Source organism: Choloepus didactylus, chromosome 10 (genome assembly GCF_015220235.1).
Source record: "Choloepus didactylus isolate mChoDid1 chromosome 10, mChoDid1.pri, whole genome shotgun sequence".
Taxonomy (NCBI): domain Eukaryota; kingdom Metazoa; phylum Chordata; class Mammalia; order Pilosa; family Megalonychidae; genus Choloepus; species Choloepus didactylus.
In genome coordinates this window covers 79,323,917-79,343,919 of record NC_051316.1, presented here as the reverse complement: position 1 = coordinate 79,343,919, position 20,003 = coordinate 79,323,917, and the positions used below count along the sequence as shown (strand labels likewise).

General features: G+C 34.0%; 1 pseudogene; it reads left to right on the top strand.

Annotated features, from left to right (window-relative positions):
• Positions 1-1,672: 1,672 nt before the first annotated feature.
• On the top strand, positions 1,673-4,022 carry LOC119545240 (annotated as a pseudogene).
• Positions 4,023-20,003: the final 15,981 nt, after the last annotated feature.

Sequence of the window (20,003 nt, the reverse complement as noted above, 5' to 3'; positions counted from 1 at the left end):
TGCTATCTGTTTTTGCACACCCTCACTAATTTCACCCCTTTCACCAACCACCCACCCTATTGCCTCTTCCAAAAGTCCTTGTAGCTCCATGATACGGCCCCTGAAGGTGATACTTCTCCAGAGTTAAGTAGGTGCCCAGTTACCATGACTGCGTAGGTAGCATGTTCAATTGCGGTTTCAAAGATTTTGAGTAACACTCCTGGGCTTAATATTACTGATTTCCTCATTTTGGGAGCAGAGAATCTGTAGATGTGTTCTAAAGTTGATAATTAAAAATAGAGGCCTATGGAGTAAGTAAGCTATAGATGGTCCAAATTATTACAATGAAAATAGGCACATACATTTAGAGTTTTATAATTTTCAAAATATTTTCATGTTCACTATGTTATGATACTCAGGACAAACTTTTGTGGACAGTTAAAATGCATTAATAGATGGCGGAGCTGAGGATAGAACCCAGATCCACCAGCTCTTAAATGTATAGAACATAATCTGTCAAACACTGCCTTATGTATATATACTTTTAATAAAATAAGACATTCATACTCAAAAAGGGTTTAAGAAAGTTTCAATTAGAGACACAGGAGAGTTATAGACAAGAAAAAAGACAGAACATATACTAAAGAGGGAAAACATTTCCCGGTGTGTTCTATCTCCCTAATAATTAAACAGTCACATACTTCAGTTAAGGAACTAAATGTTACACTTTTTGATATTGTCAAAAGTGGGTAACTCAGTAGATGTTCAAATGTGTGTTAATCATTTATAATTCTGGTTCATTTCTAGTATGTGCTCTTATTTTTGGCTACCTATTAATAGAAAGCAAAATAGCAAAATCAGTATTTGGCACACACACACACAGAATTTTTATCTCCTTAAGGTATAAAACTCTCCTATAAAATATGTTAACTTGTTTTCATTAATTGGGTTAACTTTTAGTATTAATATGCATTTATCATGTTTTTTTGTGCACTATATCTCCAGATATAAAACAAAAATTTTTCTCTAACCTTTCTTATTAAACACATTTTATTGAAATAAAAATGTCTAGAAGAATACTCCTAGAATAAAGTACATTGCAAAGCAATACTCATTTTCTTTATTGTCATTTTGGGGAAAATTATCATCTGTTTCTAATGATATCAGTATGCTTTGAATTTTTCTTAGACATGTTACATCATCATCATCATTTATATTTAGTATTCACTATTGGTGCTGTTATATTTATGTATAGTGGACTGATACAGCTTTCAAATACCACACACACAAAAAATACCTGAATGGAAAAGATGGTATAGATATACTGAATTCCACTAAGAACTATATATTGTGCCAGAAACAGTAGTAATATTACATCAATCAATGAGGCAAAGTCCATATCCTCAAGGAAAATGTAAACCAGGAAAATAAAGGGTAGAAACAAAAAATAATAATGAAAGCAACTAGACTATATAATATAATCCAAGTGCATGTATAATATGGGAGATTTTAGCTAATAAAATTGTTTATCCTATTAAGGAATTAAATAAGAACTTGACTGTTTGAAGGAGATAGAATATGATAGAGATGTTTGGGAACCATCAAAGACAAAAATGAAGAGAACTATTTCATAAAAGAATGAAGGTGAGATTGGGTTGGGCTTGGATTTCACTTCAATTGCCAGTTCCGACAGATGGGTATGTTTACTTTGCAGGAATATTCTTCTGACATGCATCAGTGAAATATTGCCATTATTAATTGATAATTTTAGCATGGTCAAGAAAAGGGCCACGGAAGTTTTCTTGCTAGTCCATTAACAAGAGATGTACAGGGAAGACCCATTGTTCCATTTAGCTAGCCTAGAATTAAAGAAAAATAAGACTCCTGGGAGTTAACATGGAGAAGTTAGCCACTATTTGTAAGAAGACAGAATTACCCTCAATTTCAAAGGTAATTTGCTCTTCCAACTCCCAAAGTCATGCTCCATGCCTTACATAACTCTGGATTCCCAGTTACTAACACAGTGCTAGCTTGCAGAACTGCTTTTGCCTGGAATGTTCCCCATTTCCAAATCTTCCCCACAGGATTATGCAAAGTAGAAGCCTATGGAAGTGAATGTGGAAGGGATTTAAAAACTGTAAAACATTGTGAATGGCCTATATTGATAGCAGAATTACCTCACCATTTGGCTATTTACTACATCGCACTTCTGAAATTATTAATAACCAGAGAGCAGTAATCAAGATTTTGAGGACACATTGTATCTCTGAATGTGCCATATATACTCAGACACACTGTAAATTTTCATAAATGATGAATGAGCATAAAATACAGGCTGAGTGTTTAGTGGAAACTCCACGTCACTCCTTAACTGATTTAAAATATTCCACTTTAACCAAATTATGGCTACCAAAGCCACAGAAGCAAGAAGCTGAAATCAGTGAAACCCAAAGAGAAGGAGAAAGACCAGAAGACACTGCCATGTACCTTGCCATATGGCAGAGGAACTAAGGATCCCATCAGCTGGTTTTGGGATACTTGATTTGGACAGTCTCCAAGACTCAAGCCTTTAACCAGACATGGATTGTGGCTGAACTCACCAAGCCGTTCCTGGTGTTTTCCCCACAGTAATTCTCTGCTTATTTGGATTTTTCTCAATGATGAAACCATCAGAACCATTTGTTGTGCCTTATTTGGCAGGCTCAGATAAAAATATGAGCCTCAGTGTGATCACTAAAGATATCCTTCCTCTTTGGACATACTCTTACCTGGCACTGCTGCTCCCTGTGTTCATTCTCACTGGTTACATCTGCTACAAGCCAGTTGTCATGTTACAGAGCATCAGCTTCATTGTGACCTGGGTGCTGCTCATATATGGTCAAGAATTAAAAGCCATGTAGGTGCTAGAGGTCTCCTATGGCTTGGTCTCTGCCTACTATGCCTACATACACTGTGTGATCAGCCTGAAACATTACCAGAGAGTGAGCAGCTGCATAGGAGCCTGACACTGGTGGCCAACCCGGTGGCCTCCGTGCTAGCCCAGGTGCTGGTATCCCTGGTGGACCTATCATACTTTTACCTCAATGTCGTATCCTTGGCCTCTGTCTCCATGGCCTTCCTTTTCTCCCTTTTCCTACTGAAGCCCAAGGAGAGCATGTTCTTTCATGCAAAACCCAGAAAAGAGGCACCTCAAAAGTCATCAGGAAAAGATTCTCTTAGATCAGCCCCAGAAGGATCACCAACCAGTCCACCAAGAGCCTATCAGCATTTCGGGGCCTATGGATGATGGCCAGTTGAGCAGCCCAAAGCCAAAAAAAATATATGGCTTTGAGACTTTTTACACAATAGTTCCAAAATTTGAGGGAGTGATATTCTTCATAGCATCTTTTTTACTGGTCCCTCTGGTGGGCTTTCTCACGGCAGGTTTTAATCAGATTTTGTACTATGTTCAACTCCTGTAGGATTACAAGTCACCATCCCCAAATTCTGCAATATATAATGGAGCAGTGGAAGCCCTTGCAACCTTTGGAGAGGCCATGGCAGCCTTCTCAGTAGGCTACATGAAAGTCAACTGGGATCTTTTGGGAGAGTTGGCATTGGGGATCTTCTCAGCAGCAGATGTGTGTTCTCTATTTCTCATGCATTACACAACTAATATTTGGGTGTGCTATGCTGGTCTTTTGATATTCAAGTCAAGTTTTTAGTTTATTATAACCATAGTAGCATTTCAGATCGCTATGAACCTCAACATGGAACATTATGCTGGGTGTTTGGAATCAAAACCTTTGTTGCCTTGGTGATCCAGACAGATCACTCTAACTTTGGCCATGGTTGATGACCAAGGCCTGGGGCTTCCAGTCAGTATTCAGTTTTTGATTTATGGAAGTTACTTCTCAGTCACTGTTGGAATTTTCCTAATGAGAAGCATTTATATAATCTTTTCAGCCAAATGTAAAAGGAAAGAATGTTGTTCTCCTACTGATATGAATCCAAACAGATCGATTGACCCAACACCTGATATGAGCACAGTAACACAGTTTTAGCTCAGTCTCATCTAACATGGAATCAGGGGTTGGGCAATTGATTATAAATATTTGGTGCTTTGCATATGTTCTTAGGTATTTTAATGTTTTGTCCTAGATAAAGTTATTGTGAAAATGGAGACGGATGCTTAATGTGTGCAGAATTTTTAACTAGGCTGAATTTAAATATTTGGAAACAGATAGAGGTGATGGTAGCACAATGTAGTGAGGGTAATTAACAGCACTGAATTATGAGTGTGACTGTGGTTGAAAGGGAAGGTTCAAAGTCAAGTATGTCACTAGAAGGAAGCTAGAGGATAAAACATGGGACTATATAACACAGTGATCCCTACAGTGGACAATGATGGTGATTAAAAGTACAAATATAAAAATGATCTTTCGTGAACAAGAACAATGTATGCCACTACTACAAGGCGGTAGTAATAGAGTGGTATATGGGGAAAATGCACCTATTGCAAATTATGGACAACTGTTAAAAGTAATATTTTAATATTCTTCCATAAGTCGTAACAAATGTTCCATGCCAATGCTAAGTGTCAATGGTAGTAGGGGATAAGGGTATGGGATGTTCTGGGGGTTTATTTCTTTTCATATTTTTCAACATTTTTAAATTGTGATATATAACATATGCAGAAAAGTGATAACTTTCAAAGTACGGTTTAACAAGTTGTTATAGAGCAAATTTCAAAGTATGGTATGGATTACAGTTTCACAATTTCAGTTATTTCCTTCTAGCTGTTCTAATACACCAGAGACTAAAAATAAACATCCGTAAGATATTTCAGCAGTCACAGTCATTTGCAAAATCCTGTCTTCTCTGTTATATCTCCTCCCCCTCATTTGATCATTCTCTCAAACTTCAAGGATATTTGGGCAGTGACCATTCTAACATCTTCGTGTTGAAACAGGGTGTTGACATTATGGGGTAAGGGGATGCAACTGGTTGAGGTTCTTGGAGAGACTGTTACCTCTCGATTTCAGGGCTTATCTGGCATAGGAACAATCTGAAAGTTTTAAGTTACTGACAAATAAACTTAATGAGTTCAACTTTTTTATACAGTCTCAGATACAGCCCTGGGTATTCTTTAGAGTTTTCAGGAATACTGTTATTTGGGGCTCAGCATACTGTGGCAAACTACAATATCTAACTAAAGTTTCCATAAGAGTAACCTCCAGAACAGCCTCTCAACTCTATTTGAAATCTCTTAGCCATTGAAACCTTACATTGTTACATTTCTTTTCCTCCTTTTGGCCAGAAGGGCATAGTTGGCCCTACAATGCCAGGACCGAACTCATCCCTGGAAGCCATGTCCCACGTGGGGGAAGGGTAATGAGTTTATTTGCAGAGTTGGGCTTAGAGAGAGAGAGAACACATCTGGGCAATGGAGATTCTCTGGAGGTGACTCTAGGGCATGATTACGAGTAGGCTTAACTTCTCCATTAGAGAAATAGTTCCATAAGAGCAAGCCTCATGATCAAGAGCTTGGCTTATTAAATTGGGGGTCCTTAATACTTGAGAGAGTATCATGAATTTCCCAGGTGGGGGTATTTAAAAGTTCCATATTTTTTCTCCGGTCCCTGAAGAGACTTTGCAAATAGTTTTTATTATCGGCACAACATACTCTGGAATGTATCATTAAGCTATGCAGAATTACAAGATCTCATTCCCCATTCTAGGCTACAACTCAAAAATAAAAGGACAAACAACCCAATTATAAATTGGGCAAAAGATATGAATAGACATTTCTCCAAAGAGGAAATACAAATGGCTAAAAAGCACATGAAAAGCTGTTTATCTTCAACAGCTATTAGGGAAATGCAACTCAAAACCACAATGAAATATCATCTCACATGAATAAGAATGGCTACCATTAAACAAACAGGAAACTACAAATGTTGGAGATGATGTGGAGAAATTGGAACACTCATTCACTGCTGGTGGCAATGTATAACAGTGCAACTTCTGTGGAAGACAGTTTGACTGTTGTTCTGAAAACTAAATATCGAGTTGCTCTACAACCTGGCAATTCTACTTCCCAGTATAGACCCAGAAGATCTGAAAGCAATGACAAACAGACATTTGCACACCAACATTCATAGTGCATTGTTCACAATTGCCAAAACATGGAAACAATCAGTGTCCATCAAGAGACAAGTGGATAAACAAAATGTAGTGTTTACATACAATAGAATATTATGCAGCAGTAAGAAGGAATGAGGTCCTAAAGTATGTGACAACATGGATGAAACTTGAGGACATAATGCTGAGTGAAATAAGCTAGACACAAAAAGATATATATTTTATGATTTCACTAATATGAATCCTCTAGAAAAGATAAACTCAAGAGTCTTAAAATGTAGAATATAGGGGATCTAGAGATAGACAGAAGCTAGAGAAGGTAGAGCAGTTACTTAATAGGTACAGACTTCTTAACAATGTTGAAGTAAAATCTATGGTAATTGATAGAGGATATGGTAATTTGTTAGTGAGAATATAAGTAATAGTGCCATATTGAAGATAAATATGATTGAAAGGGTTCTTTAAAGTCATGTAACTCACCAATTTGCACTATAAATATAAATAAGTTCTTGCATGAACTACTTCAAAGGTATGACACTTATACAAAGAGTTAATAATAGAGTGGTAAAAGGAAAAAACTACCTATTGCATGCTATGGACTAGATTTAACAGGAATACCTTACTAATACTACACCAGTACTAGGAGTAAATAAATGGATGGAGATAAGACTTATGGGGTGTTGTGGGTTTTCTTTGATGTGGGTGTGTCTCTCCATCATTTCTCTCTTTGGAGCAATGAAAATGGTCTGAAATTGAGAGGGATGATGATTGTGGATACTGTGCGACATTGTTTATTTTGGATAGAACATATGCTATGTGAATATATCTCAACAAAATCTGTAGATTCAAAATAAATAAACATATAAACAGAAAGATGTAAGTGCTAGAGAAAATGTGGAGAGAGAGATATAACTCTTCAATGTAGGTAGGGTAGCAGAATGGGGCAGCCCCTCTGGAGTGTAATATAGTGGATCCTAAATATAGGGTCACCATATGGCATATACTTGGAAGAACTGAAAGGAGGGACTCAAATAGGCATTTTTTTTAAATCATATTTTTAATTGTATAATATAACATATATACGTAGAAATAATAACTTTCCAAGTGCAATTGGTGGCATTATTCACTATAGCTCATGATTAGAGGTGGCTGAGGGGTACAGTGACTGCGAAGTAGAAGGGTGGATTGTGATATATAGATACAATGGAATATTGTGCAGCTACAGAAAGAAATGAAGTCACAAGGCATGCAACAAGGTTAAAGAACCTTGAGAACAATATGTTGAGCAAAATAAGCCAGAAACAAAAGGACAAATATTATGTGGTTTCATTTAGAAAATATTAATAAGAAAATTAGGGCCTAGATTGTAAGCTCATACAGCAGTCACATTTGTTCCTGAGTTCTAAGGGTTATTTTTAAATGCTGAGATGCTGCACTCTCTGTGTATGACCTGGTATTTTCCTGGAACTTTGGGTGCTGTGTGATACCTGAGACTCAGAATTGGAGTTCTACAGCTCTGAAAGTTGGCATTCCTCCATACAGCAACTCTTTCCATTTAAAAAAAATACATATATTTTGTTGTTGTTTTGTTTGCATAATGATGATGTTCTAAAATTGTGGTAATGAAGACACAACTATGTCATGATACTGTGAACCACTGATTGTACACTTTGGATGGATTATATGACTTATGAATGCATCTCAGTAAAACTGTTAAAAAATAAAAAGACCACAAAAAATCATAGCCATCACATGTAACTGTTTGTAAATCAAGCCCCTTCTTTTCCACTTGTCCACATTCTTATGTATCTCTTCAAAGTGAAAACTCAGTGCACAGTGTAAGGAAATGCAAAACAAAACATGGGCCTTTAAGAAATAATAGCATAATAATTTATTTTAAACATGACAACATACATTTACTTCCCTTAAAGTGGGTAAAAGATCACTTTATCTAATTACAGTTTTATGTAAGTATAATGAATGCCAAAAGAAATGAAGAAAGTTAAAGGCAAATATTTTTAGAAGTTAATAAGATGTAAGGTATATCATAGGTGTTTAAATCAAGGATTTACAATTAAGAAAAATGAGGGTCCCTTTTTGGGCCTCTCTGACTTTTGGGGGTATCAGCCAGTATAGTCTGCATCCTGGATAAAGATGCCCCTCATTACAATGTGGAATAGAGTATGTGGACAAGATATAAGAAATGATAAGCATTGATTCCTAGAATCATGTCAGCACAACCTAAGAGACTGTGCACCTGCTTTCTTGCCTTTCATTTTGGAAAGAAACTATTAAAGCACATCATATTTTTGAAAGAGAGACATGTCTGTCTGAACAGATCTTATTCATAACAAATTTATTTAAAAGTAGCAAAGATGGCATTTTCTTCAAAATTGTTTTTAATATCAATTCAGTATTCCAAGAAAATGCAAGTATTTGAGATTCTTTTATTTTTTAAAGATCTGAATGTCATAACGCTGGTTGAGCTTTTATTAAAGCACTGATTAGCTCCATCATAATCACAGACTCACCATCATAACAGAACATCAACCACCACTATAGCTAAACAGCCAGCTGTGCAGGCAGGAGACTGATGTTAAGCTAGAATATCTGTAAAACTCCCCGTTGTACACTACTGTCTCTTTAATATTTCATAGGCCTATATGTAGCTGTTAAATTATTCAAGCCTCCTCCGTTTCCTGAACATCACATCTTTTTTATATGGGTTTTGTCAAAAGGCCTGTAATGTGGTCATCTATAGGAAAACTGACACTGCATAAGGTGCATGAGCTAAACTGTCTCTTCCAAAGCATTAAACTGACACTGTCTTTGTGCACTTTTGCTAGGAAAAAGGATGCTTGCACTAGGAAAGCTACCATATTCCCCAAAAATATTACTTTCCCAAAGCAAATCAGTAAAGCCTTCTCTGATAAAACAATACATAGATTTGTTTCTTAACTATTTCCTCTAAAATCTTCCCATTTATATTAGTCTGAATTGTTAAATAGGAAGGGATATCTCCTGTGACTGTCTCTTTTTGTCTCCTGTGGTTTTTGCAGGTTGCATAAGGCTCATAAACCAGCAACATTAAACTATTTTGCCTATTTCGATAATACATTTTTAAACTAGAACTACACTAAAACGAATTGGAAATTTGAATCCTGAGGTAGTCAATATACTAAAGAAGGTAGAATCTGAACCCAAGTATAAGAAATGCCTAATAAGAGGTCAAAGAGTTGCTGCACATTATATAAAACTTGATGACAATTTGTTTCTTGACAATCTTCAGAAGGAAGGTATGGGTTGTTCAAAATTTTGACTTTACACATGAAGAAACTGAGCCTCAAAGTGGTAAATTTGTTGCTCAAGGTCAAGCTAGTAAGTGGCAGAGCTGGAAATTGAAATTATTTTCACGTCCCAATAATCTATATACATTTTCCCTACTCTGTTCTCCCTCATTATTATTACAATTACTGCACATCAGTGACATGGAAAGCTATTTAAAGTTCTCTAAAGCAGGTTATTCATTTATTGTGGGCATGATCTGCCAAAACTCAGGCTCTTTAATAATGATATCCCAAATCTAAATGACAGTGATTATCCAACAACATATTCAATTTATGGCCCAAAATTGTTTATACTAGCCAGTGCTATGGTTCAGTCATAGTGGGTGTTTCTTTTTTCCTGAGTCAATTTATTGTTCATTTGTATCTTTGAGGTTCCTTAAGTTATATAATTTAGGCTATGAATTATTTAGTAATTTTCTCTTTGGGACTTCTGGTGTTTAGTGTATTTAGTATATAAGTTAATTATATTTTTAAAATATGCACTATTGCACTGGAACCTGCAATTCAATGCCTGTTAGTGTGTACTCTAAAGAAATATTTTTGGTGCTAAACCGACAAGCATATGAAAGGGGAAAAATGGGAAGCAAAAACAGCGCAACATTCATTTCAGTATTTTATTAATTCATTTGATCACTGTGACAAGTCCTCTCTAACTATGCAAAATGGTTTTTGGTAAGGAAGGTCATAATCTATTAACAAAATTCACTGGTTATCAATCTTTTTGGAAAATTTGTGTTTGGGTGTTGCTAAATTTTCTAAGACCCACACCCTAAGATCTCAGCATTTTATTTGATGATACTTGGGAATAATTATCATACATATCCTATGAGTACATAATAATTGTCAGAGAGGCCACTTGTTTTCTCATATTTATATCAAGGTGCTTCCTATCTCCCTTTGAAGAAAGAACAGTAAACTTGAGGTCAGAAATCTGTCATTTAAGTTCACATATTATTCCTTAAACAAGTCACTTTCTGAGATATTCTGATGTCAATATCCTAAGAATTCACCTATTCATTCATTCATTCATTCATTCACAGTTACTGTCACTTGTATAACAGCTATGATGATATTTTCTGGAGATACAAAAATTAATTAGACATGTTTCTTGCTTCCAATGCAATCAGAGATCATAATCTGACAAGAAAAACAGATTCATTACCAAAAAGCTGTACACTATCTTTACGTATAAACTTAAGGAACTATGTCCCATTGTAGGGATCAGAGGAGACAATAAATGTGGTAGCACTTTGAAAACTATAAAGAGGCTTTGTGTGCAGTCAGAAACAAAAATTTTACACAATCATAAATTCTTCAAATCTGACTACTGATCAAAAATGCAAATAAAAATTTCAAGAAATTCCCTAGCACAGAGAACCTATGCTTAAAGTATATAATCAATGAAGGTTTGTTGCAAGAATTAATAAACATAAGATTCTATATTATAAGGTAGTATATAATTTTTACTTACAAAATTAACAAAAATTTTAAATCATACTTCTAAATGGTAATAAGCATTATTAGGAATGTAAATAGGTAAAGCCTTTCTAGAAAGGAATTTATGTTCAATATTTATCAAGACACTTAAAAATATATTTGTCCTTTGTCAATAAAATTCCAGTTACAGGAATCTACCATAATGATCAATTTTAAATGCAGAAAAGTATTTATCCACAGAGCCAGTATTTAATGTGATATTTATAATTAACTTATTTATATAACATTGTGTACAGTAATATGGACAAAATGCCAGTAGAAAAAGCAGCAAATGCAAAAAACCAGCCTCTGGGGCACATTTGCCCAAGGAAAGCAACAAGAATAGTTTGGGTGAAGCTGGTTGAGGAGATGATGTCAGAGGGTAAAGGGGTCCCAGAGCATATGGAGCCTCTGAGTAAGATAAAGAGCCCTTGGAGGATTTTGGATAGAATTGTGAGCTGATTTCAGAAGGGCAGTTTTGGCCTCATGTGGGAAAGACTCTGCCTGTTAACTTCTATGTGGAAAATACTCTGCCTTTTGGGGTGCAAATTTGAAAGACTGAAACTAGGAAGGAGAATGATACAACAGTAGAGGCAAGAGATAGTGGGAGCTTACACAGTGGAGACAGTGAAAACTGTCAGATTATGGATGTGTTTGGAAAAAAACTCAATAATTAACTTCATCTGGAACCCTTTTCTGATAATTACCCCATTCTGTACATTAGACCAACTCAGTCACTATAGGCCAGATTCTTCTAAGTTTTAACCAAGGTCCATTTCTTTTGCCTCTGAAGACTTTCTGTTGCAACGTTACTTGCAATTCACTGGAGTCCTGTGACTGAGTTTTCTCCAATAAAATGTAAGTAGAGGTGATGTATGCCATTGCTTGTTCTGGCTCCAAACCCACATACACTCACAAGTACTCACTGTCTCTTCCATCACCTGCCAACCAGATTTAGTCCTTGTTTCAGTTTGCTAAAGCTGCCAGAATTCAATATACCAGAAATGAGTTGGCTTTTACAATGGGGATTTATTAGCTTGCACATTTACAGTTCTAAGGCCATGAAAATGTCCTGATTAAGGCATCAACAGGATATCTTCCATGAAGACAGGCTGCTGGCATCCAGAGTTCCTCTGTCAGATAGCAAGTCACATGGCTGGCATCTGCTGATCCTTCACTCCTGGGTTTCATTGCTTTCAACTCTTGGTTCCAGTGGCCTCCTCTGAGCTTCTGTGAGTTCTCTATTAGCATCTCAGGGGCTTTTCTATCTTTAAGCTCTCTTGGCTTTTTCTGCCTTTTATCCTCTCATAAAGGACTCCAATAAAGATTAAGACCCACCTGGAATTGGGTGGGTCACATCTCAATTGAAACAATCTAATCAAAAGGTCCTGCCTACAATAGGTCTGTACCCATAAGAATGGATTAAAAAAACATGGTCTTTTTTTTGGGTACATAGCAGCTTCAAATAAGCACAATGGCCATTTCTGGGGTATGTAACAACTTCAAACCAGCACAGTCCTAGACAATGGCAGAGTAACTGAACAGAAAGCTGTATAAATCTGAATCTGTGAAGTGAGGAAGAAATAAACCATACCGTATGAAGACACTGTGATTTAGGATTGCTTGTTACAGCAGTTAGCCTACCCTTATTATTATAATACTATATATTCATAAATTTGAAAGAAAATATCTGCAAATGATGAACCATCTGCTACTAAATACTCCAGATCAATGGTTTTATCCCTACTAATACTTGTTTCTTTTAATATTTCATAATTGTTTTTTGGTGACAAAATTGCCTGAACAACTGCATATAATCTCAGAATGGCAAAAGTCTTAATCTTCATATGGGAAACTTGTAATAGTTGGGAAATTGTTTAAGAAATTTAAGCCATCAACATGCATTATAATTATATGTTCATATTTTTTAAATGAGAAAATAGGAAAATTTCTTGTCTCATTTTGCCTGCAAATATGTAACATACTAGAAATGAGGAATTAAAGAATATTGATTTTGGAATCTGATAGATGAGTCCCTGAAATTATTTCTCAATATATTGCAATATTTTTTTTTTTTGGCCTGTTTTTCCACTGAATCATGTTTGCAATGTCATAATTATTATTCATATTGGTTTTTTTCTTGTTTTTAATCTTAATTGAGCTCTAAGGCAGAATTTAATGCTTTTGACTGTTTCTTCACTGCTTATCACCCCTAACCCCGCCGATTGTGTACCCTGGCTTTTTATTTACTCTGCAGCTCCTCCTTCTCAATCTCATGGACAGTCCTTTGTCCTCTACCTAATCTTTAATGTTTGTTCCATTCTCTGACCTAAACCCTATTTTCTTTAATTACCCAGGGAAACACACTCACAAAATTCAATTATCATCTATAAAGCAATGGTTTAAAATATACATCTTCAACCCAGATTTCTAACATGGCATCAAAAACCATATATACAGCCACTGTTTAATATGTTTTAATGGATAAATCCAGAAACCTTAATCTCAGTATGCCTGAAACTGAACTCCACATCTTGCTTTAAACTTACTTCTCCACTTATATTCAATATTTCAGTGAAAAATACAAATATCTAAGCCACAAATCAAATCATTCACCTGGAATTTTTTGTTTTGGCGACTGACACAATTAGGAATGCTTCTGATCTCTCAAAAAGATGATATTTGGATTAATTTTACAATGGGAAGAAAAAATTAGACACAAACAGAAAGTTTTAGACATCCTTTACACAAAATAATGGTCAAAGTATAAAGAGTTTTAAATATTAATACTCTTTCATCCTATACAAGCATATAAATGTTTAGTAATCTGAAAAATTCTTTGTCCTGGGGCTATTTCTCATTTGGTGTTTGAGGGCAGATGGCAGAGGGAAGGCCTCCTGTGTCTAACAGCCAAATCTATACAGGCCCAACCAGGATCTGTTTTACTACATTGTGAAATCCAATTACAAAATTTATTTCCCATGTGTGCTATACGAAGATTCATGTTTCTCATTATGGTGTAAGTCAAGGAATAAATACATAGTATAGTAACATATTTTTTCAGAAAATTTATGGACTATTCTTTACCTTCATAAAATATATTAATTTTAAGTGTACATTTCTTTGAGTTTTGAGTAAGAGAGAAAACATTCTCATAACCCTTAAAGGCTCCTTTTAGCCCTTGCCAAGCAATCCCCAAACAACCACTGGGCAACAACTGATCTATTTTGGACCCTCAGATAGAGTTTCATATAAATAAAATCATATAGTATGTATTTTTTAATGCTTGGCTTCTTTCATTTAGCATAGTATTTTTTGTGATCTATCCATGAAATTACATGTATCAGTTGTTTGTTTTTGTTTTTGTTTTGTTTTGTTTTGCTGAGTACTATTCCACAAAAATCCTGGGATCATCTTGTCAATTCCTACAAAATAGCCTGCTGGGATACTATCGAAATTGCACTGATACAGCAACATGGGAAGAATTGACATTCTAGTAATATTCAGTCTTCCAATTCATGACTATGACATAGTTCTCCTTTTACTTACATCTTCTTTAATTTCTATAGATTATTTTCATAAATTTCACTTTAACATTATTGCATTTTTTTTATATTTATTCCCATTTCATGATTTTGGATGATGCTTTTCATAATTTCACTTTCCAATTTTTCATCATTATTGTGTATGAATACAATTTATTTTTTAAAAACATTTTTAATTGTGCTAAAATATAGATACCATAAAAATACTTTTAACCATTTTAAGAGGACAATTCTCTGATATGAAATACACTGGCAATCTTGTGTAACTTTCATCACTATTTATATCCAGAATATTTTCATCATCCCAAACTAAAATTCATACGTATTAAGCAATAACTCCCCATTACCTCCTCCCCTCACCACTGGTGACCACTATTCTGCTTTCTTTCTCTATGAATTTCTTTACCCTATTAGTCATATAAGATAAATTATAAAATATTTGTCCTTTTGTGTCTGACATTTTACTCAACATGATATCTGAAAAGTTCATCCATGTTGTATCATGTTCCAGCACTTCATGTCTTCTTATTTCAGAATAATATTCCATTGTATGTACATACCACATTTCATTTAACCATCCATTAGTTAATGGATACTTGGGCTGCTTTCACCTTTTGGCTACTGTGAATAATACTGCAATCAACTGATGTGATCTGATGCACAGAAAATTAAAAAAAAAAAAATCCACAAGAAAGCTACAGAATTAATAAATTAATTCACCAAAGTTGCGGCATACAAGGTAAACATGTAGAAGGGAGTTGGATTTCTATACACTAGTAAAAAAAAAAAATCTGAAAAAGAAGTAAAAAATATTCCATTTACAAAAGCATCTAAAAGAATAAAATACCTAGAAATAAATTTAACAAAGGAGGCAGAAGATTTGTACACCAAAAATTACAAAACACTTATGAAAGAACTTAAAGAAGACCTAAAGAAATGGAAAGTTACCCTGTGTTCATGGATTGGAAGACTTAATATTGTTAAGATGTCAATACTACCAAAATTGATCTACAAATTTATTGTAATCCCTATCAAAATTCCAGCAGCCTTTTTTGCAGAAATGGAAATGCTGATCCTCAAATTCATATGGAATTGCAAAGGGCCTTGAATAGTCAAAAATAATCTTGAAAAAAGAACAAAGTTGAAGGATTCATACATCCTCATTTCAGAACTTACTACAAATACACAGTAATTACAACAGCATGATATTGGAATAAGGATAAACCTATAGACCAATGGAATAGAATTAAGAGTCCAGAGATAAATCCAAATATCCATGGCCAACTGATTTTTGACAAATTGCCAAGTCCATCTGATGGGGAAAGAATATTCTCTTCAACAAATAGAGCTGGGACACCTGGAAATCCACATGCAAAAGAATAAATTTGTACCCCTACCTATCACCATGCACAAAAAATAATTTAAAATTCATGAACAACCTAAATATAAGAGCTAATACTATAACAATCTTACAAGAAAACATGGGTAAATATCTTCAGGACCTTGTATTATTCAATGGATGTTTAGATACATGCCAAAAGCACAAGCAACAAAAGAAAAAAATAGACAAAATGGACTTTATCAAAATTAAAAACTGGGGCATAAAAGGACATTATCAAGGAAGTAAAAACACAATTTACAGAATGTGAGAAAATATTCAGAAATCATATATCCAATAAGGGTTTAATTTCCAGAATATACAAAGAAATCCTACAAGTCAACAACAAAAAGACAAGCAACCCAATTAAAAAAAAATGGGCCAAGGATTTAAGTAGACATTTCTACAAAAAAAGATATAAAAATGGCCAATAAGCATATGAAATGATGCTCAACTTCATGTACTATTAGAGAAATGCAAATTAAAGCTATAGTGATATACTATTTCATACCCACTAGAATGGCCATTAGGGAAAAAAAAAAAAAAACAGGAAGTAAGTGTTAGTGAGGATGCTGAAAAATAGGAACCTTAGTACATTGTTGGTTGGAATGTAAAATCGTGCAGCTGCTAGGGACGACAGTTTTTCATTCCTCCAAAAATTAATCTTAGAATTACCATATGACCCAGCAATTGCACTCCTATGTATACATCCAAAAGAATTGTAACCAGGGACTTGGACAGATATTTGTATACAAAGACATTCGATAATAATATACTGACCTGGTATCCTGCACACTTGCTAAACTCATTTCTTAGTCATTATAATTTTCTGGGGATGCCTTAAGATTTTCTATGAAAAAAATTATGTTGTCTATTAAAAGACATATTTATCTTTTTCTGTATAATCTATATACCTTTATTTACTTTTCTTGTACTGCATTGGTTACATCTCCAGCACAGGTTGAATAGAAATTTTGAGAGTGGGTATCCTTGCTTTGATCATGAACTTGGGTAAGTATTCTGCCTTTCTGCCATTAATTAGATGATGTTACCTGTGGGCTTTACATGGATCCCCTTTATTATTTTGAGGAAGTACACTTCTATTTCTGATGTGATGAGAGCTTTTTTGCCCCATGAATGGGAGTAGAATCTTGCATCTATTGATATAATCACATATATTTCCTCTTCTATTCTATTCATATAATGAATGACATTATTTGATATTCAAATTTTGAAGCAATATTGCATTGCTGGAAAAAATTCCTTGATCATGGTGCATGATTGTTATTATTATTTTATGTATTGCCTGAATACCCTTGCTAATTGTTTAGAACTTTAGTATCTATATTCCTGAGGGGTATTAGTGCTTGTATTTTGTTGTTGCTGCTGTTTTTTTAATGTGTTTGTTTGGTTATAGTCTCCTGATATTGTTGGTCTCATAAGATGAGCTGCAACTCAATTCATCCTCCACTATTTTCTGGTAAAAAATTGAGTGGTATTGGTATTATTTCCTTCTCAAATATTTTATGGACTACAAAAGATAAAACATGGGGCCTAAATTAGGGAAGTTTTAAATTTCAAAGAAAATATTTTGAAGATGTTACAGCGCTATTCTGGTTTTCTATCACCTTCTTCAGTCAGTTTTGCTGATTTGTGCTTTCAAATATTTATAAATTTGCTGTCCTATAGATGTAAAAAAATGTTGACCCTATTATCCATTCAATGTCTGCATTATTTGTAATGTGGCACTCACTTTCATCTCTAATACTGGTAATTATTCTTTCTTTCTTTCTTTTTCAGTATGTCTAGAGGTTTATCAATTTTAATATTTTCAAGAACAAGCTTTTTGTTCCAGTAATTTTTCCCTATTGCTTGTCAGTTATACAATTCATTGAATTCATCCTTCATCTTTAATATGTCACTTATTTTTTTTCCCTTGGGTTTAATTTGCTCTACTTTTATTTATTGATTTATTTTTTAGATTTTGAATATGGAGATTTTGACAATTGTTTTTAGATCTGTCTGCTTTTATAATATAAGTACTTAAAAACATGAGTTGTCCTTTCAGCACTGTTTTACTTTCACCACACATATTTTATTATATTCTATTTTCATTTTCATTTATTTTAAAATATTTGCTAATTCCCCTTGTAATTTCTTCTTTGACTCATGGTTTAGTGTAATGAGTTTTGCACAGTTTCCAAATGTTGTACAGTTTCGAAGTGTTCTTTCTGTATTTCAGCTTTATTCAATTTAAATATTATATTCTGTGTATGTTTAACCTTTTAAAATTATTGATGCTTAATTTGGGGTGTATCATATAGCATATTGGGTGAAAGTTCCATGGGCACCTGAAAGAATGTGTATTCTGTTATTGTCAACTGTAGTATTCTATAAAAGTATATTCCAACAGAAGAGTCAATAGTGTTATCTGTCTTCTATATTCCTATTTATTTTCAGCCCTCTATTGGATTAACTGAGAATAGTTTTAGGATTTATGTCTTATGTCCTCCAATGGCTTATTATATAAAGCTATTTAAAGATTTTTTAGTGGTTAATTCTAAATAGTTTTTAGTATGTCTCTAATCCATCATAGGGCATCTTTTAAAATACTACACCAATTTACATATGGTATATGAAGCTTGTAAGAATATAATTTTATCCTGTCCTCCAATTTTTGATGCTGTACTTTTCCTACATTTTACTTCTACATATGTTATAAATTCCACAATATATTGTGATTTTGCTTTAAATTGTCAATTATTTTATTTTAAGAATGAGAATAAAATTCGGTTACATTCATGCATGTCTTTTACATTTCCAGTTCTTTTCATGTTTTGTACATCTATAAATTTCTATCTTGTGTTGTTTTACTTTTGCCGGAAAAATTTCCTTAAAAATTTCGTATAGTGCACTTTCACCAGGGGAAAATTGTCTGACTTTTTTAAATTTTGAAAATGTCTCTATTTTACAATCAGTTTAGGAAGACATTTTTTTCAGAATACACATTCTACGTTGACAGATTTCCTTTCATCATCTTAGAATACCATACTATGCAAGTCTTCTGACTTGCATAGTTTCTAGAGGGAAGATGGTGGTGATGCTGTTAGTAGTTCCTGTGCATCTGTTTTTATTGAGCTATTTATAAGATTTTTCTGATCACTGGCTTTCACTAATTTGATTATTGCATTCCTGGTTATGCTTTTCTTTGTATTTATTCTGTTTGGTATTCATGGAAATTCTTAGATACGTGGCTTTATTATTTTCATCCAATATGGAAACTTTTCAGGCATTATTTTTCAAATATTTTTCTTTACTCTTACTTTCCCTTTTCCTCTATTGGGATTCCAACCACATGTGTGCTAGAGTGCTGGATATTTTCATTCAAATTAATAAGGCATTTTTAATTTTTTGCTTTTTAAATATATATACACATATGTATGTGTATATATGTGTGTGTGTGTGTGTGTGTGTGTGTGTGTGTGTGTGTGTGTGTATTTTTACCCTTGCTTAAGTTTTTGGTAGTTTCCATTGTTTGGGCTACAAGTTCAGTGAGATTTTCTTCTGTATCACCCAATATGGTATTTATCACATTGCATGAAATTTTATCTTCAGGTTTGTATTTTTAAATTCTAGAAATTCCATTTGGTTCTTTCTCCTGTCTTCCATTTCTCTCCTTGTTATGTTCATATTGTCTTTTTGAGCCCATTTTTTGTAACTGTGCGAACAAACTTATCTGTCAATTCCATCATACTTTTTTTTTTATTTGAGGCACTATTGAATGAATTTTCTCTTGGTTTTGGGTCATATTTTCCTGCACATTCATTTGTCTATTAATTTGTATTTGAATGCCAAACATTGTGAATTTTATATTGTTGAATTATATATTTTTTTAAAGAGTGTTGAAGTTAATTTGGTCAGACAGTCAAGGAAATTATGATTTCTTAATAAAAAATAATACCTTAAGGCTTATTTTTACACTTTTTTTTAAAAGGTTTCTACAGTAGCTTTTATTCTATGTCTAATCTATTCCTACTTCTAAATTTTGACACTTTGGGGGTCTTTACTGAATGTCCATGTATTCAACAAGCCCTTTCAAGAGGGGTGCTGGGAATGCAAACATTTCCCAGTCTCACATGAACTATGGGGATTTTC